This window comes from Grus americana, chromosome 2 (assembly GCF_028858705.1).
Source record: "Grus americana isolate bGruAme1 chromosome 2, bGruAme1.mat, whole genome shotgun sequence".
NCBI classification, from domain to species: domain Eukaryota; kingdom Metazoa; phylum Chordata; class Aves; order Gruiformes; family Gruidae; genus Grus; species Grus americana.
In genome coordinates this window covers 109,411,807-109,439,142 of record NC_072853.1, presented here as the reverse complement: position 1 = coordinate 109,439,142, position 27,336 = coordinate 109,411,807, and the positions used below count along the sequence as shown (strand labels likewise).

The window sequence follows — 27,336 nt, the reverse complement described above, 5'->3', positions numbered from 1 at the left end:
GGGTCTATCCTAGGAGGCAGTGGCTGTGAAGTGCTGTGGAATGGCATGTCAAAATTCAGGCAGAAAGTAAGTGACAAAGCCACTTAAAACTGTTGTCTCTTTAGGCAGGTCTCCTATCACTCCACCACCTTTGCCTCCTTTAATGTAATTCCTCTTGATTCTTTCTTGTTGAAGCATACTAAGAAATGCTGCAAGGCTAGTAGAGCAATAATGGTGAATATTTTTAATGTCACTCTTTGTGAACTTACTTGGTAATTTTTCTTGAACTTCTATTGTCTTAAAAACATGTTGAGCCCTTGAAACTTCTGAAGAATCAGAAGATGCATTTGATTTATGTATATGTTTTCCTTCTGTATACAGAAAAAGAAAGAAAGAAAGAAGACTTACTAAATTTTTTTTCCCTGTAATTCAATAGAATGTACAATTTCACCGCTGCTGACATCATTTAAAGTGTAATGCACTGAATAACATGATTAACGTGGTCAGGAAATTTCAGCATTTTGCAATTTTTGTCATTATTATTTCCAGTCATGACTCCACACTAACATTTGCCTTCTTTATTTTTCTGATATATTTGATTAGCCTTGGAACAGGAGTCTTTGAAAAGGAGAGATCTCTTGAGTATTGAAAGTATTGCATCAATCTGCTTACTCCAAGAACTACAATTTCATGGTCTTGAGAATATAAAACTACTACATAGGGAAAGTTTATTTACGATCATAATAACAATAGTAATAGTAATAATAATGTCAGGGACTCCTAGGTTGTACCAGCATTTTAGCATTCTATGGCAGGGCTGTAGAGAACTTTGAAGTAGAATTTATTTAAGAGAAAAATCTCATAAAATTTACTAAGATTAAGAAATAGACACTTTAAGATGGTGTTAAAGAAGACAGCAAAAACACTTCTTGAGTCCAGTACTTATTTTCATTACACCATATAAAAATCATGCATTATTTCAGGTGATTTGCACTGTGAGAAAGAGATGTTTGTGTGTTTAGACTCAGGCATCCTTTCTCAATTTGCTGGTTTGCTGTCTTGGCTGGGAACTTAATTTCAGATTATTTTGAATCAATTTACTTGAAAACACATGGATAAGAGTAATGAAATGGATTTCTCAAGCACTGTTTACTAAAGCCACCATAGGAATGAAAGCTACTGACAAAAAGTTAACTTTCATCACAAGATATAAAACAATGCTAAATTTTGGTGCAACCACTTTTGAGTATCATCTGACTAATGCATATTCCCTCTTCCAAGATAACCCTCCATTATCTATCTCTTGAAATGCTGTCTAAATCTACCTTATGCAATTTTATGGCCTGCTGCTGGAGTGTATTATTAATTGTTTGGCATGTTCTATTTGTGAGTGCTTTTCTTGAAATTTGCCTCAGTGCATACAATGATCCTATCACCAGCAACATTCAATTAAAACTGATTCTTGATGTGCAGTTGTTTTTCAGTTTCTGTTTTTCTTCGTGTCCAGAAAGAATGTTCTCTCATGTTACTACTATAAAAAGGATTTACATTTCTGAAAGATTTCTAGTGAGAGACAAGATAAACTTTTATTTTAAATGAATCATATTGAAACTTTCATGCTTTCATTATGCACCAAATTAGACAGTGTTTTTCAAAAAGCCCAAGAATTAAATTTCATCTGAACATATAAAACTTTCTTTTTCATGGTCAGCTGAGTTTTCCTTTCATTTTTGTAGCTGTTAAAATAAACATTTTTTTATTAATTTTAATCTTAAAATTGGGGGCACATGAAGACACATTTGAGCTAGCACAGAGCTGAGTTAGACATGAAATAGCTTCATGAGGAATGTTAGATAGAAATTTCATTTTTATTTATTGGAAAGCATGTACTGAGTGCTGCACAAGGCAATCTCTAGAGTAATAATATTTCCTCCATAGCCACAATCTTGCAAAAAGACTCAGGTGGTGATGATTTTGCTCCTGGTGGACATCAGTTCTTACTCTGCTACTTCCCTTCAATTGCATTTCACTGTTGTTGCACAGTTGCAAAAAGTAAGACTCGGTTCAAAGAAGGATGTATTCTTTAAAATGTGTTCTTCATTTTAATTACATGATCTATCCTTAACAATACATTTCCCAGTTATTGTTCACTCTTAGTCCAGTCATTCTTTTTCGTAATGGATATCTAGAAAGCAACTATTAGTCAAGGTAATGCCACTCTCTATATCTCAGGAAGTGCATTTACATCTAATGAATGGGATTAATTAAATTAGATCCTTACAGGAACTTCAGATATTGTTTATCACAAATAACTGAATAGACACCAAACCTGACTGTGAAGTGTTGTTTGCACCTTCTTCTTTCTAAGGAAGATAAACAATATGCATGGATCTTAGAGAACTTCTGGCTCTTCCCAAGATGGAGCTCATAAAATCGACTAAAGGTTGTGTAATTTTCTCCTGGAATTTGCATAATTGCTTTGGATTCATCTCAGACAGTAGCTTGGAAAACCAATTCAGCTCTGTCATCTACATGCAGGTATCACAGTCTTATTAATCCCTCCCTTATGTGGTGGGAAAAAGGCAAGAGAAGAATAGGTACAGCCACTCTCCAGCTGGCTTTAGTGTTCACATCACAGACTGCCCTCTCTTGTGTATCAGCAGGAAACCATACACAGTGCTTCAGGTGCGATGTACTCTCTAAGCTTAGTCCCAGTCATCTGTAGAAAGTTTGGTTAAAACAGGGCGGACGGGAAAAAGGGAGGAACTCAATGCACTTCACAAAGGCAGTGTTGCTTCCCTTTAGCTGTTTCTGTAGGATTTTGCAGGTGGTCTTTTAGGCAGGACTGGTCTATTGTAGTCATTGCTCTTGACAGCAGGATTTTAATCATTAGATTGCTATGGTCCTTCTTGCTTGTTAGCTTCACCTGTCTCTTTGTTCCCAATTTCACAGTAACAGAAAAGCCACAGTGACAACTGTCCTGGGGAGAAGAGTTGCTTCTTAGGTTCTCCTCCTTAATTTTAGTCCCTCCTTCGCAAAAGCAGCTTGGTTGCCACGTCGCTTGTGCTCAGCAGGATGGGGGCATGAGCCCCCCGAGTCACTGAGGGGTGCTGTCTGCAGAAGGCTTCAAGCCTGCAGAATGACAGGTTTAGGATTCGTTCTCCTTGTCTGAAGGCCTCTGCCTCTCCCGACTTAAAAAGCATCAAGATGAAGGGTATTTTACAGAATTATGTACTGTAGTACCCAAAAACCTGCAAATGCAGTGTACTGTTGAACTTGGACTGGAGTGCCTTTAAAAAAAACCCCACACTATTGTATTCATAAGGCATGGCTCTGACATATGAATTTTGGTTTTGCCAGGGAAGTAAAGAAACTTATAATAGGTGGTGTTAATTTTATTTTTTATTTTTCATGAAATCCAGAAAGAGGAGATGCAGTTGTTAATGTTTCTAATTTTACTGCCAGACATCTGCCCTTAAAGTCTGTCTCACTTAAAAAACCCCACAAAAACCCAAGCAACAAACCTTACCTTTGAATCAGTAGCAAGTTTAAGGTATAATTATGTTAACTAATCTTTTTAAATGACAACATGTTAAATGCAACTGTTTAAGAGTGAAATTTAATTAAATCCTGCTGCTCGCAGAGGTAAACAATATTAGTATTTAAGAGCTTTATGATTTCAGAATTTATGTGCATCGCCTTAGTTAACACTGGATCATATTTTGATGCCTACTTTAACTTTGCTTTTATTTATTTATTTAGCAAATTACACCACTTGCAAAAAAAAAAATAGTCAAAACTATACAGAGTGTGTATATATACAGTTAGGAGATTTTTCCTTTCATCAAAAGTCTGACAAAGACAATTAGAAGGGAAACATGGATAACAGAAAGGGATGACATTACTAACTAGACAACTGGAGCACATCTAAGAAATTATTGCTTAAAGAACTGTAGTGCCATAACTGGGGAATAAATGTGTTTCAGAATATTTATTTTATCTTTGCCCATTAAAACACGTGCCTAGACAGCAAGGCAGCACATTTTACACCCACAGTAATTGCTTGGTTGTGAAATGCCAAAGCAGTGGAAATGAGAAACTTTTTGCAGAATGAAACAATCTAGCAGACTGATTCTCTGCGGAGGCATATTCTGTAAATTGAAATGTTCACTGACAGCAGATTTATGCTTGAAGTCAGCAGGTTTTTCAAAGGGATTGTATTGTACCATTCTTAGCTGGATTAGAAATGGTCATCTTGGTTTTCTTTAATGTTTGATAGGTAGGTCTATAAATAAGAAAGGTAAGTTGAGCAAACCTCCATTTGCAGAAACTACCTGGGGAAGTTTCTGCAAGTTACTGATACCTCTCAATGTCCTTTTGAGATAGTGGGAACTGAGGTTTATAATTCATTTGGAGGTTCAGCTAATAAGTGACATAGCCTCTATGATGAACATATTTTTTTTAATTTGTCACATATATTTGACTTTATAGACATGGCATAGTACTGTGCTTACCTAAAGTGAATAAAAATCCTGATCTTATTCCTGTTTCTGGAAAATTTCTTCAGCTAAGTGCTCATCAGTTGGGATGCTGGATATGTTTTGATGCATAAGAAGTTTTATTTCTGGTTACATTTATAAGCCTGCATTATCTGTGCGACTCAACCAGCAGAAACTAACAGTTTCACAGTAGTAATATGAAAGTTTCAGTGAGGATTGATAACACTGAGGAGTATTGTCACTGACAGCCCCGATGATCCTAAATACTCAGATTTCTGTTTTAATCAGCATTGTAAAGAGTACTTGTTCACTCCTGGAAGGTGAGAGCAGTCCATTAGGTCTTAAAGAGTTTTGCAGACTTTCAGTCAGATCATCTATTACTTGCACCTTTTTGCGAGCATTTCCTCTAAATGGTTTGAAGGAAAGCGGCTCACTGCTCTGTTCTGGTGAGGATTTGTACCTAGCATTCACCTAAGCATGTCATTATACCAGATACAGTGCAAAGGAGAACTGACTATTCTTTCTGTCCATTTGTCCAATTAAATAAGTACCCAGAGAGCCTAATACCAATTGTCTGAAAACAGACTAGGTAGGAGAAAATGGGATCCAAGCTCTCTTTGTACAAACTCATATATATAGGAAAAGCAGGTGGGTATGTTACACTTTGGGCAAGCCCAGTTCCACTTCGTTGCTTGTATCAAGAGGTCTAATTACCTCAGTAAGAAACTGGCAGAAGAACTTGTTACAGTGCACTTCAAAGGCTGCCTTTTCCCATGACTTTGTTTCGTTGCCAAATGAAATAACACAGTGCTAAATCCAATTTAGCAGAGCTGTCACCGATTCGTAAAGCTCTCATTGCACAGAAGTAAGAGTGAGAGCGCAGTTCCTTTTTCACTTCCAACCTAATCATCAGTGCAGTCCATTAAGAAACCATGAGTTGAGTTACTGCCCCTCATCTTCCTTGGTCAATTTGGAGGTATGGAGCACATGAATCAGGTTCAGTTTTACTAACAAGGTATGTAAGCATAGGTCAAGAAAGCGCTATTGGGGTCATCAGGCCCCTGCGGCCTCCCTCTCTCTCCAGGTGCGGGTAATTCTGCGACAGTCATGATGGTCAGAAGAGCCTGTTTCATTTATGAAAATCACACATCTCTCAATGCCCTGAAGAAAATCACATTTTTTTGCTGGAAAGACTAAAAATCATGACACAAAAGAAATCAAGGATGTTGTCAGATGAAGAGATCCTTCTGCCAGCATTAAGCTGCACAGAGGGGTATGCCCCAATAGTCCTCGGAAGTGAGCTGTACCTCACAGGACTGACAAAAGCCAAAACTCCAGTATTCTTGTGTCCATCTGGCCTGCAGGTAACTCCTTCCTCATTCCAAACCCACCATGTGTAAGCAGGATACAGAAGCTAAGCATGCAAGATGCTTTAATTTCATAGCCTTTAACATATTTTAGTGTTAATTACTGCTACCCGTGAATGTTATGTCTACTTAAAAAGCTTGAGAAGTAACTTGGAATATGTCGAAAGATAGTCCTTCTCTGAACCAGTTTTAAAAGTTAATACTTTAATTGATATAACTGAATAGTTACTGTCTAGACTGTGCTGGTGTTGGGATATTTTAGTCATTCAACATTTTCTTCATTAATAATTTTAAGACCTCCACTAAAACAAATCATTTCTTTCTCTACAGTCTTCACTAGTTACTCAAAATAAAGACATCATAATGTTCTCAGTGTTTGAAAGTAGCTTAAACTCTTCATATTGGCATCCCAGTGTATCCTAAGAACATAGACTATTAGGATGTTTTCTTGACTCTTTATGAATGTTTTTCAAGTAGTCCTCCTAGACTCAAAAATATCAAGTAAATTACTAAGAAATAATTTCTGAGCAGTTGTAATTTTCATTTATTACTTCTTAAGGAATTAACCTGTGGCTTTAAAAAAACCACAGGGGCTCTTTACTGTGGTTTGAGGAACCCCGAGTTATTTGTATCGATCCGGCATTAGTGCCACTGAATATTTCACATTTTGACTGTATTCATTTTCCAAACACTTGTATCTAACAGGAGGAATTTTTGAGAGATGGTGCATGTCAACATGGCACACAGCGGTGCCACGGAAAGGTTACTGAGCTAGCTTGGGTACTGGAAATGCACTAGCGTTAACATAACTTCTCACTTGAGCAAATACCTCAACTTAAAAGCAGGCTGTAAGCAGTGTGGGTGGACCTCCACACTAAGAGAGGCTTTACCAGCCCTGCTGCTTCCCATCTTCCTCAGATACTGCGCCCTGCCACAAGCCTTGTGTTAGGTCGTGTAGGCAGCTGCAGGCAAATGAAGTTGCTCAGTCATACTATTCTGAGTACTAATTGTCTCCTATTTGACAACTAGACTGAAACCTCTCTAAAACATGTTGTCCAGGTGCCATTGTTGCTGTTTTGTTCATCCTTAAGACAGTAGGATCCTTGCTTGGAGCTTGCAGGTGTTATCAAAAGAAATACAGCAGCAAACAGATGTCTGACCCAGCATCTGTAAGGCTTAGGTATTCCAGTTAAGATTTGGGGCATGACCTATCCAGTACTTTGTAAAAAGCATTTGTGCAATGCTGGGAAATTCGAAAGTTGCATCTTACAGTAAGTAATGAGGGTGCTCAGCAATGAGCAGACCTGAGCCCACTGTCTGTCATACTGCACCAGTGTCTCTAAGTGCAAATGATTGCTGCTGACATGTGAAAATGTACGGCTGACAAATTCATACCTCTTTCAGGTGATGCTGGCAGATAAGGCTGTTAGTATGTGCTGGACCGTGCCTGAAGTTGGGGTGAAAAGTAACTAGCTAAATAAAGCTGCTGTACTTTTAATAAATAGTTCTAATAAACTATTTATTTCTGCTTATGCAAAAAAAAAAAAGGATTCTGCACTGTCCCACTGTCCTTTGATTGTATGTGTTCTAACAGAAAAATACATTGTGTATAAATTAGAAATGAGTTAAACTTTAAAGCCAAGATGTCGTGTTGTATCTATGTATTTATGAATGTGTTGTATATATATAATGTTTCTATATATTCATATACATATGTATAATAGATGTAAGATCACTTCTTCAAAAGCAGTATAAAGTACATTCAAACAGCTGAATCTTCACGGAGAGTTTACTAAAGACCTTGATATTCTAGTTCTGAATCTTGTTTTGTGTCTCACTTTAGTCTGGAAATTTCTGTATCAAAGTATTATAAATACTGACTGTGGTGTAATGGCTAAGAATGACAGCTTGGGTCTGATTCTGTGAGATTCTGATAAGCTACCACAAAAAGCTTTGTATACTTTATATCTGTTTACTCCCTTGGGGGTAAAATGCCTCAGGACCTCATTCCGAAATGTCAGCAGCACTAAAAGGATGATGTGGCAGAGGCCAGCGTGAGTCTCCAGGACTTCATTACGCTGCCTGTTTTCTATCTGATGGTTGAGCTTGATGCTGGTCTTCCACTCCAGGGTGATTTTTCATTGGAAATGTGCAAACAGACAAACGACCTAGTGATCGCTGAAGTAGTTTGCTACTGTAGAGCAGATCTGTGAATGAAGGTTGATCGTCCTTGCCTCAGCATACAAACGGCAGCACTATCAGTATCAGCACTTCCAAAGCTTGTCTGTCCCTCACCCGTTTCAAAAGGTGATAAAGCTGTTTGACCTCTCACCATTTTGAAACAGTGGTGCATGTGCTGTCAGCTGGGGGATTGCACTGGGGGTCAGGAAAGAGTTGGGTTGTCAGCTCTTTCCCAGGGGATCACCACATGCTGTAGCCACCTGGGAGGACACCCAGGAAAGGCATTTGGCAGAACAAGTGAAGCAGGGTACAGGCTTGATGTGCCTGAACTTGCTGTTCAACCATTTTGAGTGCTGCTAGTATCAGTCTCACCTGAACGCTCTGACTGAGCTGGTTAAGGAAATCTGTATTCCTGCCGTTGGCTATTTCTCCAGCTGGGCTAAAAAGGTCAAAGAAAGGGATTTTCCTGGAAATGCCTACCTGGCTGTGCTAGAATTTCCAGAGCAATCCAGAGCTCTCATTAGCAGTACAGGTTAATGCTTGGGGGGTAAAGGGGAAGAGCAGTTTGAGCTACTTGGAGCACACCCACATCTATCCTTAAAACAGAAGTGCAGGACATACGTTGTAATATATTATTTAGTTTTTAAAATGAAGTCAAATAAGATGATTTTTTTTTCCCCATAAATACTATAGTAGAAGGACACCCTTTTTATTAAATAGAAGTAAATTTCAATGAAGGCAAGGAACAAATGCTCAAGCAACATATGTATTATATAATAATAGCTAAAATAGTAGGTTAAAAATAGCATTAAAAAGGCAAGGTCCAGCAATCAGTAGTTATGAGGTAGTGCATTTTAAAAGATCTGTCAAAACAACAAACATTTTCTTCAGAAAGACCTGACTTTATTTTAGCTGAACCTTTGTAAAAAGAAGATAGAATTCTAATGATAATGAATGTTTAAGATAATGGATTGAAACATTATGCCCAAAGAAACTGGCTGGTTACAAGTTTCAGAATCCTGTGTTATCAGCCTGGAGACCCAAATAAAACCATCCCTCATGAGCTTTTCCCTCAGTGCAGTTAGTCTACCAATGTTAACGTGTTAATGCTGCGTCATCTCTGTGAATCTGAAAATAAGGTCTTAAAGGGAAATAATGCAGGCAACACTGCCAGCCCATCTGGAACAGTGGGGTTTTTCGGATGTTTTTGTGCTGGGTTTTTTTTTCCCCTGCAGAAATGTTTTCTGCTCTGAATTCCTTTATTCTGGACATTGTAAAACTTACCTTGGTTTTGATTTTGTTTTAAACATGTTCAGTAGTCATCTTGCTATGTGTATATATAGCAGAAGTAGTTCATATTTCAAGTAGCAGCTTCTCTGAATGAAGAATGAAGGCATTTTCAGATGAAACAGGTTACTGAAAAATTGAGGATGGCAGCCTGCATCTTAAACAGTCTATTTTCTGCATTGAAAAGATAAAGCTCCTCGAGGTAGTTTTCATTATCTTCATTTGTTTTTAATTTTACCATCCTGAGAATCTTTTAGAGACATGGACACAAGAGTTAGAGATCAGAATGCACTCGCAGTTGGGAAAAAGATCACTTTATTCTTTACCTTTATCTTACAATCCTTCCCTAATATGATACATTTTACTGGTGGCATGGGAGATAACAAGGCTAGATGGTCTTTGGTCTCACCTTGTGCAGGTGTTCGTACACACATGAAAAACTTTTTTCTAACTCAGAACACACATTACTAATTTTTTCCTCCTAATGTCTTATTCAGAACTTTAATCCCTTATGTAATCCCTACAGGTTCTGGTTTGAATGTGTGCTTAAGGCATATTCTATGTGTATTTGCTAGATTCTTCCAAAGAATTAATTTAATTAAACTTTTTCTAGTTCTTTGCTTTGAAAGTGATTTTCTTTTAAAATTGGTAAATCTAAACCTTAATGAGTTCTTTCTTCGTAGAAAAAAATTCCTTTAAAATATTTTTCACTGAAGTCAGCAGTTGACAGGGTGAAATTAAGACTGCTATCTTCTAGGTCTTTAGAAACTAGTCATCATATAATATTAAGTGTTTCTTTTACTTTAGTAAGTTATTAACTTGATCATTTGCAATGTCTAAACATAAAGAACGATACTAGCACTGTAGAGTTTGTCCTGTGATCAACACATTCATCCAACTTTATTATTTCAGGCACTATGTTTTATTGAAAAATGCATAACTTCAGAAAATTAAATACTCCTTTGGAACTACATTATCAAATCAACATTTTGTTGAACATCAACTTGTATCTTCAAATCCATTTCTGTTCCTGAAAATGTATGTGTTTATTAAGAGGGGGGAGGTTGTGGTGGGGAGTTTTGTGCATTTGTTGTGTTTTTTCTTTTTTAAGTAAACTAGCAAGTTTACATAATTCTGGAAAATGGCTCCGAAAGAAAAAAAAATACTTACAGTACAATTCACACCATCTTTGAAAAGAGTTAGGGCACTAAGAAAAGCTTTTAAAGTTATCCCTTGATGCTGAGGTCAGATTGCCAAGTGTTATATCTTTTTATGTGTTTATGTCTTTTTATGTGTTGTACCTGTATAGCCTGGTCCCTGCTTCTTGTACTTTGATGTTGCATTACACTTCTACCACAATAAGGTACTTATTTTTATGGATGACGGTGTGAGACAAACCTTGTGAAGAAGCCAGGATACTTTAGGGGGATTTGATGGAAAATGAGGATTTCTTATTACTTTATCTTGCTTACATTTTTACTGTATTCTTCTACAGCCTCTTACTCTCATTTTTCCTGGATTTGTTGTCATGTGCAATTCATGTGTATAAATACCTGGAAGAGAGATGGCCAAAGGGATAGCTGGTAGACTTCTTTCGTGGTGTCCATCATCTGCAGTACTTGGAGTGGAAAGAACCATCTCCCTGAAAATGCTGTAGTGCAGACCAAGACTGAAACTGCAGATTGGCTCTGTGAGGTGGCTTGTGTGGTTAATCTGGGCTTTGTTCTCCTCACAGATTTGTACTGGGACATTATTTTTCTGTCTCATTAACTTTCTCATCTGGAGTACAGTTGGGTTCTCTTCCCCCATCCTTCTCATGAAAGTATAAACAAGGCTGCTAAAAAGCTTAGTGAGGAGATATGGACTGAAATCCTTCTTGGGTATTGATGATATCCAAGCGTGTATCTCCATCTCCTTCTGATAGGAGAGCTAAGAGGGGCTCAAATATTTTGGCAAGCAGTGGCTCTGATGTGTTTTATGTGCTCCTTACTACACAATGCTTATAACACTGTCTTGTGTGAGAACAGTTGACCTTGGGTTTTTTAATGCCAAAAGAAGTCAGTGCTAATCAGAAAGCCAGCAGGTTCGATATCTTGCATGACAATAGAATATTAAAACAACCATTCAGCCACTTTCTTCTTTTTTTTCCCTTATGGTCAGAAGAGTTAATATGATAAATTCAGAGAGAGTTTTCACACTGACATTTAATTAAAATTAAATTACCTATCATTGTTATGGGCTACAGAGAAGCTATTATTTATGTTGATATTATTCTAATACCTTATTAGACTAGGTTTGCATTTGCATCAGTACGTTAGCATGACTTGAATTATTTCTTTCTGTACTCCTTAAGTGGCAGCAAGTGCGAGCTGCAATGTTAAATACTTACAGAAAAAGATATTTCAGTCTCCTTGGAAAAGGCAGGGACAGTGTTCAGCCAGAGATTTCTTTTTTCCTCTGTTCTCCATTAATACTTTCTTCTGTTTACTCTGAAACAGCTGCTCATCGCAGAATTCAGCAGGATGGTTGCAGGACTCTTGCAGAATTTTTATCATGCTAGCTAGTAAGATTAATTCCCTGTGTGTCAGAGGAAAAGATCATCTTTTAATGCAGCAAGACTTTTGTGTATCAATAGTTTTATGCTATAAACTGTTAAAATATAATAAGATACTGTAAGATCACTTAGGGAACAGCATTTATCAAATGTACCATTTTCTTTCCTCTGAAGCAACAGGAATAAGTGAAGAAGAGGGAGATGGTGAAGAGGTTATGACTATGATTGCCTTGAATTTTTCAAAGAGCAAAATCATCTCATGGGCTTTCTAACTCCACAATGTGTAAATTTAAAGATGTTTGCATAAGACTGATGGTTGTGTCAATCTGAGAACAGTCAGGTGTTCCACTTCCAAAATAGCTGCTGCACAATGTCCTGCCACTTCCCACCTGGACCCCACTGCTAAGTAGGGAGCTCCCATTGTCCCTGATCCTTTTTCCCCATTTCTAAGAATTCCAGTGAGGCTTTTAGCAGATCACTGTGACCACTGCGATTGTTTAATAATGGCTCATATTTTCAAGGAGAGAAAGTACAGTGGATTTCCTACCAGTGAAAACATCCTGCTCAGGCTACTTTCTAATTTTCCTTGAACCTGTATATTCATAGAGTATCTTTTGACTGCTATGGTGTCATGGTTTAACCCCAGCCAGCAACTAAGCACCACACAGCAGCTCGCTTACTCCCCCCCGGCTCCCCAGCGGGATTGGGGAGAGAATCGGAAGAGTAACAGTGAGAAAACTCATGGGTTAAGGTAAAGACAGTTCAATAGGTAAAGCAAAAGCTGCACATGCAAGCAAAGCAAGACAAGGAATTCATTCACCACTTCTCATGGGCAGGCAGATGTTCAGCCATCTCCAGGAAAGCAGGGCTCCATCACATGTAACGGTTACTTGGGAAGACAAACGCCATCACTCTGAACAACCCCCCACTTCCTCCTTCTTCCCCCAGCTTTATATGCTGAGCATGACATCACATGGTATGGAATATCCCTCTGGTCAGCTGGTGTCAGCTGTCCCACCTGTGTCTCGTCCAAGCTTTTTGTGCAGCCCCAGCCTCCTCGCCGGTGGGGTGGTGTGAGAAGCAGAAAAGGCCTTGGCTCTGTGTAAGCACTGCTCAGCAGTAACAAAAACATCCCTGTGTCATCAGTACTGTTCTCAGGACAAATCCAAAATGCAGCCCCATACCAGCTACTATGAAGAAAATTAACTATACCCCAGCCAAACACAGTGTATATAGGTGTTAGCCTGGAGGCTATCAGGGAGCAGCACTGGTGGGCACACGCCGAAAGGGAGGGCAAGCTGGGAGCCAAGTGTGACACCAAGGCAAGCAGGTACCATGACTCAAGGTTCAGGGGCAGTCTCATAATAGGGGCAAGCAGAGCAATTGATGGCAATCAGCTTCAGCCAAGAGCCCAGATTGACAGACAAGTCCATAGTTTTGAGGCAGGACCGAGATCCAGCTGTGAAGCCAAGTCAGGACAAGCTTTATGGCTTTTTCAGGGTTTTTTTTTCCTAATTTCCAGATAAATAGCTACCTTATGTTTTGCAGACAGAGTGTCCATGTGTTAGCCTATGATAAACCCAAACAAATTCTGCAGGCAGTTGGACAGAGAGTGGAAGGAGAGAACAGAATGTGCTTGCCACTCGGGGCTTGAAGGGCAGGGCTACAGCACAGGAAGCCACAGGGAAGCATTTATTTATATATACATAGGAATAAAAATTATTCCTGTTTCAGCAGGAGACTGACAAAAAGAAGGAACAGTTTTCCACAGCTTCAGTTTATATGTGACAGCAAAGAGTGTTCTTCTCAGGACAGGGTACCAACAGAGTTTTCCTCAGCATTGCCTCAGACCAATTTGTGTGAATTCCTGCAGACTACAGCAGTCAAATCCTGTATGGCTGTGTAGTGAATTACAGCATATATCCACTTAAATCGTTGCTATAACAATATATTTGGGGTTTAATTGGGGATGACATGAATGTAGATGAGCTGTCAAATTGGCTGGATAGGTTGCATCACAATCAAGTGCACTCTCTTTAAAGATGGAGACTAATTAATGGAAAATAGTCATTCTTACTGCATTTGCAGTAACTACAGTAACAACATGAAACTGATATTTTAATTCTGTAAAACCCCAGTGAATGACTAACCAGGTCTAGAAGCACACAAACCAAGGATCCTTAATTGCCTAGGTTGAACATGGAAGTGGTAGAATTCTTTATTTACAGGGGTGGAAAATTCCAGATGTGGTCACTTTGGTAAACCTACCTTTCCACTGAACCTGACTCCTGGAGTGTTTTTTTACTGCTGAGAAGCTCAAAAAAAGAAAAAAGAAAAAAAAAAAAAAGATAAATTGCATATGAACTAATTCATGCACTAAACCTGTCCATCAGGCAGAAGCAGGTAATTTTGTCTATAGGTTGAAAGAGGCATGGCTTTGGGCTATGGAGGGAATGTACTCGGCTACAATATATGAAATGAAGGATGGGAGAAGTATAGGTAAATCTTCCAAGTTTTATGGAAGTTACTGCCAGAGATGCTTTGGCTTTAAATGTCAAATACAAGCACAGATGAATTAGTAATTACATGTTTTAACTGCAAGCACAGAAAAGACAAACATATAAGGAAGTTTAATCTGCATATTCTTGGTAATAATGTATTAAGATAAACTACAGAACACTGAAGCTGAACATTGCCTATTGCTCAAATGCTAACCCAAAACCAGACAACCATTTAGTAAGTGGTATGTGTGAAAAGCCAAAATATGGAGCCAAAATGGGATTTAAGATCTTCCATATTCAAATAAAAAGCTCTTTCCTATTAAGTTTTCCTCCATAGCCTTGTATATATTAGCATTTTGGTAGCATACTTATGTTTAGTTTTATTTGTTGTAAATTTGCATCTGTGGTATTTGCAGAGTTGGTAGCACTACCTAGGTTCATTAATGCAGCATTTATATTCTGCAACCGTTCATGTAAATACTGGTTTTCAAGGCAGCTTTATGAATATTTCACATGCTTTTGAAATAGTAGTGAGGCATTCTCCCTCAGGAAGGAGACCTTTATTGTTAGTATGCTGCTTATCTAAAATGTTTGGTTCAAAAATATTTCAATTATATTTTCCATCCTTTGGCAAGCTTGCTTCTATTGTAATATGCTTTAATTATAAGATTCTGGAAATTATGACGTGATGTTGTCTTAATCTTAGTTGTTTTAATGTCGTACCAGCTGAATTGGGAATCCTTGAAGACACACTGAAAGCTCCTCCTGCTACAGAGTAGTGCTATGTGCATAGCTGGCACCAATGGATGGAATTGCTGATGCTATAGTAGCTTTAGCAGCCTCTTACTTGAAACAACATCAAGTCAAACATTTAACATTTGTTTTATTTCTGGAGAAAATATCAGACAGGTATTCCCCATTTCAAATGTAAAGATACCTACAAAACCTGTACAGATAGACTACAAGCCTTGAAATATACAGTGGAGGTAGCTTCAAGGTATTTTCATTGACTAACTTTACCCAGTGTTTGAAATCACAAAATGAGGGAAGCTGTTCCCCCATGCTGTTGCTGTACTCGCAGTCAGCCCAACTGGAGGCTGGAGTCTGGTGCCAGAAGGTAAATCCCGGCTGCAGCTGGACCAATGCATCAGCTGAATTTCAGTCAATATTTTTATCTTTTTAACTTTGTCTAGATTTTATCTTTGATAACTAAGTGGTGGTTTTCTTTGGGTGCTTAGTCTGCAGTGACGATATTTTTCTGTTTTAGTCTGCAAGGCCTGTACTGTCCCCTGTACACAAAAAACCCCTACATTAGTATACTGTGGGCATGTTGTAGATCTGAAAAGTACATAACCTTTTAAATTATACTGCACATAGTCGGGACTGTTCATGTCAGAGTCAAATATTTAATTGACAGGCACAGATATCTTTCCTCTAACGCACATACGCTAACTAGGGATTAGGTAAAGAAGCACAAATGAAGGTGCTGCCTCATACTGTTAAGACAGTCCCTTGGTCAACTCTCCAGCACGTTGCCTTCATTGCAGAAAAACAAGCAAACAAAAATGTATATTGCCATGCCTTAGATTAACTGTGTCATATATTACTTGATAAGTATCCAGAAGACTCAGGACTTCAGGACAGTAATCAGAGAGAAATATTATATTGGAGTTACAGTAAGGAAGGGAGGTTTTCTGATAGTAGGATATATTTCTCAAACTTGAACTGGACGAGGACCTGGGCTTTGGTATTGCTGAGTCTTGAGGAGGAGACCTACTTTGTTTCAATAGTGTTAAGTAATTTAGGTCTTTGTTGGAGACTAAAGACATTATGGAAGAAATTCAGACAGAGTGATGCCCATATTCAAGTATTTATTTAGATTAGTCCTCAAAAATATTTGTAATTGAAAATGGTATTTGTAGTAACTGAGGGTATTTCAATGGCCTTCCAGTAGAGTACATTTCAAAAGAGCTATCAAAATGTTATCTTAAGAAAAAACAGAAATAAAATGAAACTGTAGAAAAGCAAGAAACTGTTCTTCAGATGTCCACCTTTGGTTGTTCATGTCTCAAAGATCTATTCTGTTTAATTCCCGTGTAATTGTACAGCATATGGACAGTATTTCTCCACTATTTGAAGCTGAGTTTTATTGTGACTCTCCCAGTACTGAAAATACAATGACTGAAGTTACCCAGAAGTTACCCAGTTCTCATTGCTACTTAGTTCAATAAGGGAGGGAATACAAAAGAAGAAGAAATGGCTAAGAAAGCATATGTATTTTCTAGAGGTTTAAAACTGGGTAGGGAAGATTGGGTCCTAGGCCTGTCGTCTTACTGGCTTCTGAACAGAAGTGAAGGAGAAACCTGATATTTTTCACAGGGGAAAAAATAAGAACATCCCTCTTGGGAATAGATATTCATGCTCTAAAAGTTGTCACATGTTCTTTTTTAACTTTTCAAGAGGCAGTTGCTGGAGGGTTCAGAAGGAAGAGGGAATTTCTCTGTGCTAACAGCAAGACATTGTTCCAGCATGGACAAAGGGAAAGCTTTGACTCCACGTGGTATCTATCGGTGGGGTACAGCTCTGGAGGAAAAATGTGGACAGCTGAGCTCTGGCTGCACTCGAGCGGCAGTCCACTGAGGATTCCTCTGGGGCAGTACAGGGCCTGCAGAAAATGTTAATGTTTCCCATAGCCCATATTTTCCAGCTTTGAGTTAAACTATTCAAGATATGAAGCTTGAGTAATTTCTCCATGATATATCTCCCCCAAGGAAATGATACCTCAGTTAAAAGGCCCTAAATACATCTTGCTCTCTAGGACTAAAAATTTATTTCTTCAAGAATCTATTGGGAGTATGGTAGTATTTCTGAGATCCTTGAAGTACCTATTTACATTTGAGTTCAAAAAGCCTTTGTAAGACTTAGCAAACAACCTCTTTTTACAGAGTGTTGAAGCGAACTTTTACAAACAAGTGGGAAGGGAGGGCAGGAGTGGGAGAAGATCTTTTCATCTCTACTGAGCACCAGATATTACCACTGCAGTGTTACTTGTATGGAATCAATCTTTCCCAATGAGTGTTTTGACTGCCTGCGGCAGTGCACCTCTGTTCACTGAATTTAATAGTCTGGATCCTGGTTCTAAACCTCGTTCATTACTGGAGGAAAGAAGTTAAAACTGTCAGGTTATTCATTGGTCTAATTTAAATACTAACATTATCTTTAATATCTTTAATATATATAATGCCTTTAATAACTTTAAATCATTATATATATATCACTATATATAATGTCTTTAATATATTTAAATATCACACTGTTTTGCCCAGTTTTATTCTAAAAAGGGAGCATGTGCATTTGCCGTAGTGCATGTTTGACAAGCAGGCTGTTGTAAAACCTGATGATGTAGGTAGGCTGCGCAGCAACTACTTGTTCTCAGGTACCTTGCTGTAATGGGGATCAGCCATCTCTTCTTATACTTGCGTAGTCCCTCCTCTTGCAGAGCACATTTGCTAAATAACTGGACACTTGCCACAAGGAGCTGTACTCAGACAGCCTAAATTCTGCCCAAGTCCTTTGCCTATAAACAGTTGGATTTTTGTAATTTGTGTTCTCTGAAGAGTGTTTCAGTGTCTTAAGAGTTTTATCTTTTTTTTTTTTTTTTTTCTGATTCTCTTGCCCATCCCACTGTGTGGGGGATTAAGCAAATGGCTGTGTGGTTGTTTTAGCTGCGTGCCGGGTTAAACCACAAGAAGACATAAAGTATTTCAGATACTTGATTCATATATAGGAAGCCTGACTTTGGAGATGAATATTCAATATACTCTGAAATTAGAACACTTTTTTAATAGTTTCAAACTGGGCAGATATAAAAATCTGGCATTTCAAATTTGGGGGGAAAAAAAGTTTTGGTATTCATTTTTCTTCTTTAAAAAAAAAAAATCCTGTTTTCCATATCTAGAAATATATTTTGCTTTCCTTAATTTTCTGGAAGCAATGCTTTTCATGCGGCATTCCCATAATAATTTTTCAGTGTTTCAGGTGGAGTTATGCAAAAGGCAAGAGAGTATGATGTGACTGACACATCACTCGGTGAAGCCCCCGCATGGCACTCAGCTACTGACTGTCAGGACATGTCTTGGGCAGAGTGGTCAGGGAGCAGACTTAGGGTTTACAGCACTTCTTCTGTGCTAATGATGGCTGTGGGTAACAAGAGAGGCAAGGAGTGCTGGGGATGGAGAAGAAACCACCGTCTAGGGAGATACTGCTGTAGAGCTGAAAGTGAAAGGGAGGCACAAACGAGGGTGGATAAACTGATTAAAATACATTAGTAATAACTGATAATTACAAAACCAAACTGTGCACATTGAAGACAGGGCTACTGAAACTATCCTGAAAGCAGATGAGAATAAAGTCTGTGTGATTAGTGTAGGACTAACAGATGAGTAATTTAATTATTGGGATAAGCACATTCATGCCTGTTCGGCCCCTGAGAAGTGCAGAATTTGCATTAGTTGCTGGGAAGAGCAGCGGTGAGCTCTTTTCCTCTTGGCAAAAGCAGTGATGGTGGTGTGGCACAATGACGGCGGTTGCAGCAGATCCTGGGGCTGTGGTGCTGGGAAAGTCCTGCCAACAGTTCACTTGGGGTTGTGTTGTCCATGATGGCCCTGGCAGTCGGCACATGTCCCTGTCTTCATCTGCTGAGTCCCCTGGAAACAGCAGCTGATATTGAAAAATAATTGGGATAAAACCATAGGATGAAAAAAACCCACCCAATACCTTAAATTAATTTTAAATTAAAAAAGTATGCCATCCTAAAATGATTTGATTTTAGCCAGTTGATTTTTTTTCTGAATATAATAAAGAGGTTGAAAATGTTTTAATTAAAAAAGAAATCTTATTTAGGAATGGAGGGGAAAATAGAGTTTGGTTTTGCTACTTTAGGTTGGGTGGGGTTTTTTCCTACAGTAATTTTCTTGTGCAAGCATACTTTGATACGGACACAATCTTTCTCATTGTGGGACAAGGACCGCAATATGGATGACTATTTACATGGGGTTTACTGTGGGACATATGCATGGCTTAAAGATAATCTCAGGTGTAAATGCATTGCTAGATTGGTGCTAGCTTAAAAAACAAAAGCTATTCTAGGAAAAAAAAAAAAAGGTATGGTGGGTTGACCCCAGCCAGCAGTGAAAAACTCTCCCCGCCTTTTGCTCACTGCCCTCTTCCCGGGGAATGGGGAGAAAAACAGAGGACGGCAAAAAGGCTCACGGATGGAGATAATGACAGTTTAATAAGAAAAGTAAAAGCTGCACGTAAGTAAAGCAAAAAAAGAAGAATTTATTCATTGCTTCCCACCGGCCGCAGCCACTTCCCGGCAGCGGAAGCAGTGCCTTGGTACGCGCCGGCGGGACCCGGCTGGAGCCGGCAGTGCCGGGCCTGGGGCAGCCCCCGCCTCTCCTCACAGAGACTGCAGATCCCTGCCCACACCTGCTGCCGGTACAAAAGGGAAACAAATACAGTAAAATTTCACTAAAGGTAGGCTATTTAGTCTTTGTGTAAACCAAAGTGGAGTAAGGATTTTTGTTGTTGTTGTTGTTGTTGTTGTTGATGATGATTTTGAGGTTTGGGGTTTGTTTGGTTTTTTTCTTTTATATGAAGAAATGTCTCTCCCATCTTGTCTGGAGCCATTTTTGTAGCTTTAGTCATACACAGCAAAATCTCCCTGGGTAAGTAGAGGAGCTTGTGACTACTTCATTGCTCATTATTAAGAGGTCATCTTTTCTCCTTTACGAGCTTACCTCAGTTGCGAAGAGCATGGAAACTTGGATAAGGTACTAGAGTGAAGCTTGATCATGCCAGCACCATATAGAGACACTTCTTGACTGCATTGCACACAGCAAATGTATGAAATACACATCCAGGTTTTAACTGAATTTAGTTCTGAAAGACTTCAGTCTGTGCTCTTCTGCCCTGACCTGAAATACCACCTTAAAAATAGTGTCAAGGCTTTTTCTACCTCTGAGGGAACTTTTTTTCTTCTCTCTAACTGGAGATGAAATCTAAATATTCATTTTCACTTTTAAAGTTTTAAAGCAATCTTTGAGACCAAATTTAATTAAATTTTTCTTTTACATTTCTGCATTGCAACTCAAATGTGTATTTTAACCCAAATCTATTACACAGTTCTAATAAATCATTCTAGTTAATCTCTCATGTAGACACTATCAGCAGTCTCCAGAATTCAGCATTATGGAACTCAGACAAAAGTTTTGATAAAAATTAACACTTTCTCCTATAACTTATGAAATACAAAGGGACGTGTTTTTGATAAAATATCAATGGTAACAAATGGGTAGGGGAAAGATGCAAATTCTTTAGAAATATGAACATATGAAAAAGGGATGTGCTTTGTATTTTTTTTTTTTTTAAAGAAAACCAGTTTTCAGGTTAATATTTTCTTGGTAATATGTGAGTTTCTGCATATTTGTATATATAATATACATTTTCCTTATCTGATAAATTACTTTCCTGCTTGGCACAAAAAAACCTTAAGTGGTACAGATGTTCACCATATTCCATTTCTATGCTGAATTAGAAAATGAGTTAACTACTTTGCTGATGTTTCAGTTCAAAAAAACTTGAATTTTGTGTGATCAGAATCGCAGTCACAAGGACAAGTGACTGATTTCCTTGCAAATATTTGTTTCAACTTTCAACTCATTTAAGAACTAAGTTTTTTTCAGATATAAGGATCTTTGAAAGTGAGAAGAACAATTATTGTTCTCACAAGCATGGTTTGTGAAACCTCCACATCCAATTCCTATCCTCTGTTTTTATCCTAATAATTTCTATAGGCAAAGTACAATCCAGCGCACTTGGCTTAAATGTCCTTGAGCATTTGGAGAACTGAAATGAAGAAGTCAGACAGTTGGCTAAATCAGACAGGAAAAAGGTAAGGATTAAAAAAAGAAGGGACATAATCTTAACCTAAATATGGGCAGTGAACTGTTCACTACTTTTGTAGTTTGATACAATTAATAACATTGTGACCAATGATTAGTGCTTATTTAACATCTGCAAATGATAAAAATTTGGAAACAATTTTTGTGAGTCCTTGCAAGACATTTGAATAGTCTTATTTTGCAGATCACAGTGAAATAAACAGTTAAATGGTGTGTCAGAGGCTATGCAACAGGAGGCTGATGCTGATATTCTGGAACCTCTCCTCATAAGCAGTCCAGTTGACCTTGTTAACAGCATGTAAATATACAGTTCTAAGATGTTAATTGGCAAGGATGCTATTAGCATCATGTTGTCTTGAATAACTGCAGACATTTTAAATAAGAGAAGTGACATCTAAATCCATAGGTGTTTTAATCAGGAAGTTGCGTAGTAGTCCAAACATGTTGTTATCTAAATGGCTATAGAGACGATTGATTACAAAAATAACAAATATCAGATGATTTGCATACACTTTGCTAATCTGAAAAAGTGTGGAATAAAAAATTTGCCTGTGGTCATTCTGTAATTCAGTGGTTTATATGAAAATGACCTCATTCAATAGGTTATGTTTGCACAAATACTCTGTGGTACAAATTGCAAGGCACAAATACAAGCAAACTAAAATCTTCAAAGTACTGTAGAACTTAAGAGGTGGGTTGTTTTTTTTCTCCAAATGTTTTTAAAATACTTTTGCTGTTAGTGCAACAAGCCATTGGTTTGGGCTTGTTTATTTTTTTCTCTGTAGTCTTTTTTCATTCAGGTTTGCAATGAATCTGCTGCTTGCTTTTGGATGGCACACAGTGATAGCAAATTCATTCCAACCACTCTCAAGCCATGTAAGAATAGCCACACGGAACATAAAAGCAGTGTGCCTCTCAGTGCTTTGCTTTTTATTGCTAATGGAGAGCATTCAATATATAATAAACTATTTATAGTGTTTTGCATGTGTCCTTGACACAGCACTTCTGATACAGGAATTGTTAAAATGAACAGCATCATGTATGTATACAAATCAAATCTTTGTCACAGAGGTTGAAGCTACACCAATAAAATGAATGATGGAAAATGAACAGGAATAGTGATGTTACTTGACCATCCACCTTCTGATTTGAAGTGCCAAGTGTCCAGAAAATAATCAAATGAATTTTTAACTTGCCAACTGCAAAATTTATTCTTTTATTGTCTGGAGAATTTGCTGCCATGTGGTCTATTTTGGGGAATGATGTAAAATCCTGAGGGAAATCTAAACCATATACCACATGAGCATGCATGCAATCAAATGGAATACAGTATGTCAGTTTTTAAGCACTTCTTGTGATTTCATTACGTATGACAGAACCTGTTTATTAGTCTTGAAGACTCAACTGATACATCCACGGAACATAAGAATTTCTCCATTTTGCTTCAAAAACTGTTTCACTCCTGTTTTGTACTTGACAGCAACGAGAATGAAAGGACTGAATATCTCTTTCTATGTAGTACTTGATTTCTGTGCTAAGATTGCAAAAAGATACTATCTAGTACAGATTTTAATAATGATCTTTGTGCTGGCAATGTCTGCCCATTAGAAAATAGGATGAAATGATCTACTGTTGGACAAGCTAACAGTTGTCAAATAGTAATGATTTGCCATCTGCATTTAAGGATGAGTTTGATGGTAAGCTACTGGTGGAAAGCTATACACCCTTTTATAAATCTCCTGAGCCATCTGTTTATTTTAGTGTGTAACTTGTTTGTATGCACAGTGAAAATGTCTGATGTTATGAGGTATGACTAGCTCACAGTACCTTCTTTAACATACGTTTACCTTGTAAGCAACATAATTGGAATAATACTGCATGGAGATAGTGAGAATATATATATTTTCCAGAGCTGTACTAATGAGAATTATCTTGCTGAATCCTATGTAGCTGTGGAAATTTAGAGAATTATCTATGCCCTAGTCAGGGGCTGTAGTTTCTTCCTTAATAATATCTTTGCAATTATGTTGCCTACAAAGTAACCCAAAACTTAACTAAACAAACCCCCTCTTCTACCTGTGAGTTAGTTATAGCCCATGTAATATGTAATCTATTCATGCTATTACTTACAAACTAATGACGAGGTTGTAAGGAGGCTTTGCTTTCAGAAGGTCACTTTTTATGCTTGCGTAAACCCTGACAAGCTACGTTTCTCATGTCTGTTTTAATATGAATGAATGAGCCATTTACTGGTTTCTTTCCTAGAGGTGAATTTTCATTTCCTAAGCTCTGAATGAGGCTGTTGTGATCAATGTTCTCGTTACCCAATTTTTTCTATCTATCTATTCCATGTATCTCCTCCTGGAAAATCTCCCCAGAATTTTACCAACCTTGTCTGTGCTTGAAACTCTACTTGTCCAGTTTATTTGCTGCCAAGATAACCAGGGAGACTTGCTTGTTTCAAAATACAGTTATGGTCGATAAACAGCAAAGATTCCCATTGCATATCCTAGAAAACAATGCTTTGTGATACTGGAAAAAATTTCTACAGAGTTTTTGGAAATATACATGCTCTTTATCATGAATGAAGTTTGGTGTCTTTCTTTCAACTTTGTAATAGAAATAGACCGGTGTTACGGAGGAAGACTGAAGCCAACTGGAAAAAAAAAATCTAATCAATTATTAGTGGACATACCAGAGACTACTTATGCTGATTTAAAAATTTTGAAAAGATATGTGGAACTGGATAAACTTTTATTTTAACTAACTGTCATCCTAGTAATATGCTGATTCCCATGAACCTTCAGCTTTCCCAAAGGCAATGGTCTTTAAATACAAATCTATAGTATTTCCAATTCTGGAACATAAACTAAAGGGGGAAGTTGTAATGAAAAGTTCCATTAATGACTTGAAGACGTGTTGTATAACCTGGATATTGCTAACTTTTTCCCGAAACAAGCTGATTTGCAAAATATGAATGCAACTCAAAAAAGAAGCGTAAAGCATAACTGCGTGTTGTTAACTGACACTGGATTAAGTTGAGAAAAGTCTACTCATCAACTAATTACTACCTCTTTGGATATTAAACTGTAAGAGAGACTGTGCCCTGAGACACTGTTAAATAGAGATGACTCTTGAATTATGTGCCATTCTTTCCTTTCCCCAAAGGGACATCCTCAACTTACTGCTTAGCTCATTGTAACTTCTGTAGTAGGCTTGCTCTGTTACATGGGGAGTCAAGCAACTCCCATTGTAAGAAAACACATCTTCAGTTGGTCACCCTGTGAGAGATCTTATCAGGTGAATAAAAAAGTCTCTCTGAATATTTATGGAGTTATTTATTTTTTTTCCCAATGAAAGGTGACAGGGTGAAGTGTGAGCTCTTTTAAATAAGACCTTTCATCATTGAGTGTACAAGGAATAAGGCTTCCTCAGAACTTAAACTAGCTGTATTTCTGCACACCGTGTCTATCTGATGGCTCGATGAATATTTTTTGTCAATAATTATTTGGATGAAGATGAATGTGTCTGTATTCATGTGTTCTGTAGACAAATTTGAGGATTGCCATTAAATGTAACACCTGATCTCCCCTGAGATTACGTGCGTTTATAATGTGGTGACAAAGTGATCATGTGCGAGAGAGTTCAGCTAAGGACCAGGTGTTACAGGCATCACACAATTCTAGAGTCAGGGGAATTTAAGACAGTAGCATACTCAGGAAGCCTTTCCCCTTTAAAAAATCAAGTAAAATTGTGGATTTTTATGTGGTTTATTTTGTTTGTTTTAATAAAAAGGAGACAGATCCTAGAAATTCCATTCCACATTCCAGGTGGTTTTCAATCACAATGTCAGTGTAGTTTCTGCTAGGGAAAAGTAGCTATTTCAGACTGATTTGAGGACAAAATTACGATATTGTCACCTTTTCATGGTTAGTTTGACTGATGAAAGACCCAAGAAAGACTTCCCTTATAAAATTTAAAGTAATAATGCTGAGTCCGTTAGTGTTGTGATAACTCTCCAAATTCATGTAATAGTTCATATCAGGCAAGAGGAATGAAAGGTTCAGATTATCTTAGCTTTAAAGTAACATTTCACCTGTATCTCATGTGGTTCATTACATGCAGTAGCTCTTTCTTTTTCAGTTTTGTTTTGGTTTGGGTTTTTTTTCTGTACAAAGTCCAGCAAAATACAATTCTGATTATTAGTCCTTGAGTTCCCATGCTGATGATAAGAATACTTAAAAATTCTGATAGGCAGTGTTTTTTATTCTGTTATCATCAAAATGTAATTGAGATTTGCCAAATTACAGCTGCTATAGCAATTCATATTTGAAGGCACAGTAAATTTAAATGTGTAAAGAAACAGGAAGTGAGTGTTAATTTTAACATTAATAGTAAAGTTTTTTGGAAAACATTGTTAAAAATTCCCTCAAAAGCCCATGAAGACTAAACAACAAATTAACTCTTAGCGCAAAAGATTCAGTGGCTTTGCCAACTTAATTTTTTATATATGTATAGTTAAATTTTAAAAAATTATTTATTCTTCTGAGTAAATCTGTTTAGCAGGTGGATTGTAATATGTCTCTCATAATTATTTTTCTCCTTACCATGAAAAGCATGAATACATCAAACAATTGCCAGAATCAGAAAACTTGAAGGAAGACCTTGACACATCTGACTCATTAGGTTGAAACTTCTGCATCTGCATTCACTTTGTTAGCTTGCAGAAATGTTTAATCAAGAATTAGAAAGATTGCTGATAACTTGTGTTTGTTGTTTACATTGCTTTTTATGGAGACATAATTCCAAATGAGATGCATTTCTCATGTCAGTGATAATAAGCAGATGAACCACTTGCTAGCTTTCTAAGTGCAGATGTCAAGTGAGATTGTAGAATGACAATATCTAGAAATGTCTGTAAATATATAAACTTATGAAGCACCGATCTATGCATCTGTGGGGAAGGTAAACATCAACCACGCTCCAGGAAACAAGGCTCTTAATAGAGGATGAATTCTGCTTATGTTTTGATTTTTCTGAATAAAATCAGGAGCGCTGGATCATTTTGTGTAAGCTAGGTTTGGAGTACTTGAAAGAGAATCTGTGTTGTTATGAAAGGGTATTCATGAAACGTAGCTGGTAGGTAGATTCCATAAGCATGTGTGAAGGTGTGGAGAGAGAAGAAAACAGATGGTTCAAACCAGCCTGACATAGCTAAACGGTTTCTGCTGAAACCACGTTTACTGACTTGTAAGTAGTTCTTAGCTCTGCATTGGTACTACCCAGTAAGGTTTTTGCATAAAAAAGGAGTGAAACGAAAACGTTATTTTCATTTGTATAGGCCAGTGTTTCAGTGGGTGTACTGCCAAGTTCCACAAAACAGAACTTGACCATAAAGTACTGTTTGATAGGTGCATGAACTGTGGAAATGAAAACCATATTAAATTAAAAGTATATTTCGCAATGATATTGATGAAAATGAGAAGGTACCCAAGTGATTTATGTGCTCTGCTATATTGGAGGTCTGTCTTCCACATTCAATAGCACAGTATCAAAAAGCAACCATTCAGGCAGAAGTCAGGATTCAAAGAGATTCCAATTTGATGATTACTGAAAAGAATCTTGATATTAAACATAGCATTTAGATGGCTTTAAAATGTACATTTGGTGTGAACTATCATTATTTCATTGTAATAGGATTTTTGTTTGCAATAATCACATCTTATTAGAAAGTAGATTGTTATTCCTTAGTGAATGTCACCCAAACTTAGCAGTGATTTAATTCTCAATAGACCTGTTGAGAAGCTTTAAGGTCAGTGCATGTGTGCTTATAAGGGAAACTTTGTATATCATTTGCCTTCAGATGGACATTCTCCACAGAGATAAATTCAGATGCAGCATTCACTGCAAAATAATTTTGATTCCATTAATATCACTAGTGTCTGTTCTTAAAGTAGACTTATAAAAATGAACTGTGGTGGGTGAGAATTCCTGCCCCAGCAA

At 37.5% G+C, this 27,336-nt stretch overlaps 1 protein-coding gene and 1 long non-coding RNA gene across 4 annotated transcripts in view; both read left to right on the top strand.

The window, feature by feature from the left end:
• Positions 1–27,336, top strand: part of CNTNAP2 (contactin associated protein 2) — a 1,227,525-nt gene that overhangs the window by 112,505 nt on the left and 1,087,684 nt on the right. The window lies entirely within an intron of this gene.
• LOC129202533 (uncharacterized) lies at positions 19,785–23,854 on the top strand. 2 transcript variants are annotated; one of them, XR_008575737.1, is made up of 3 exons: positions 19,785–19,906; positions 21,226–21,323; positions 21,518–23,854. It is a non-coding gene; the product is annotated as an uncharacterized LOC129202533 (long non-coding RNA). The 2 variants fall into 2 exon arrangements; XR_008575736.1 differs by having other exon boundaries at positions 21,505–23,854.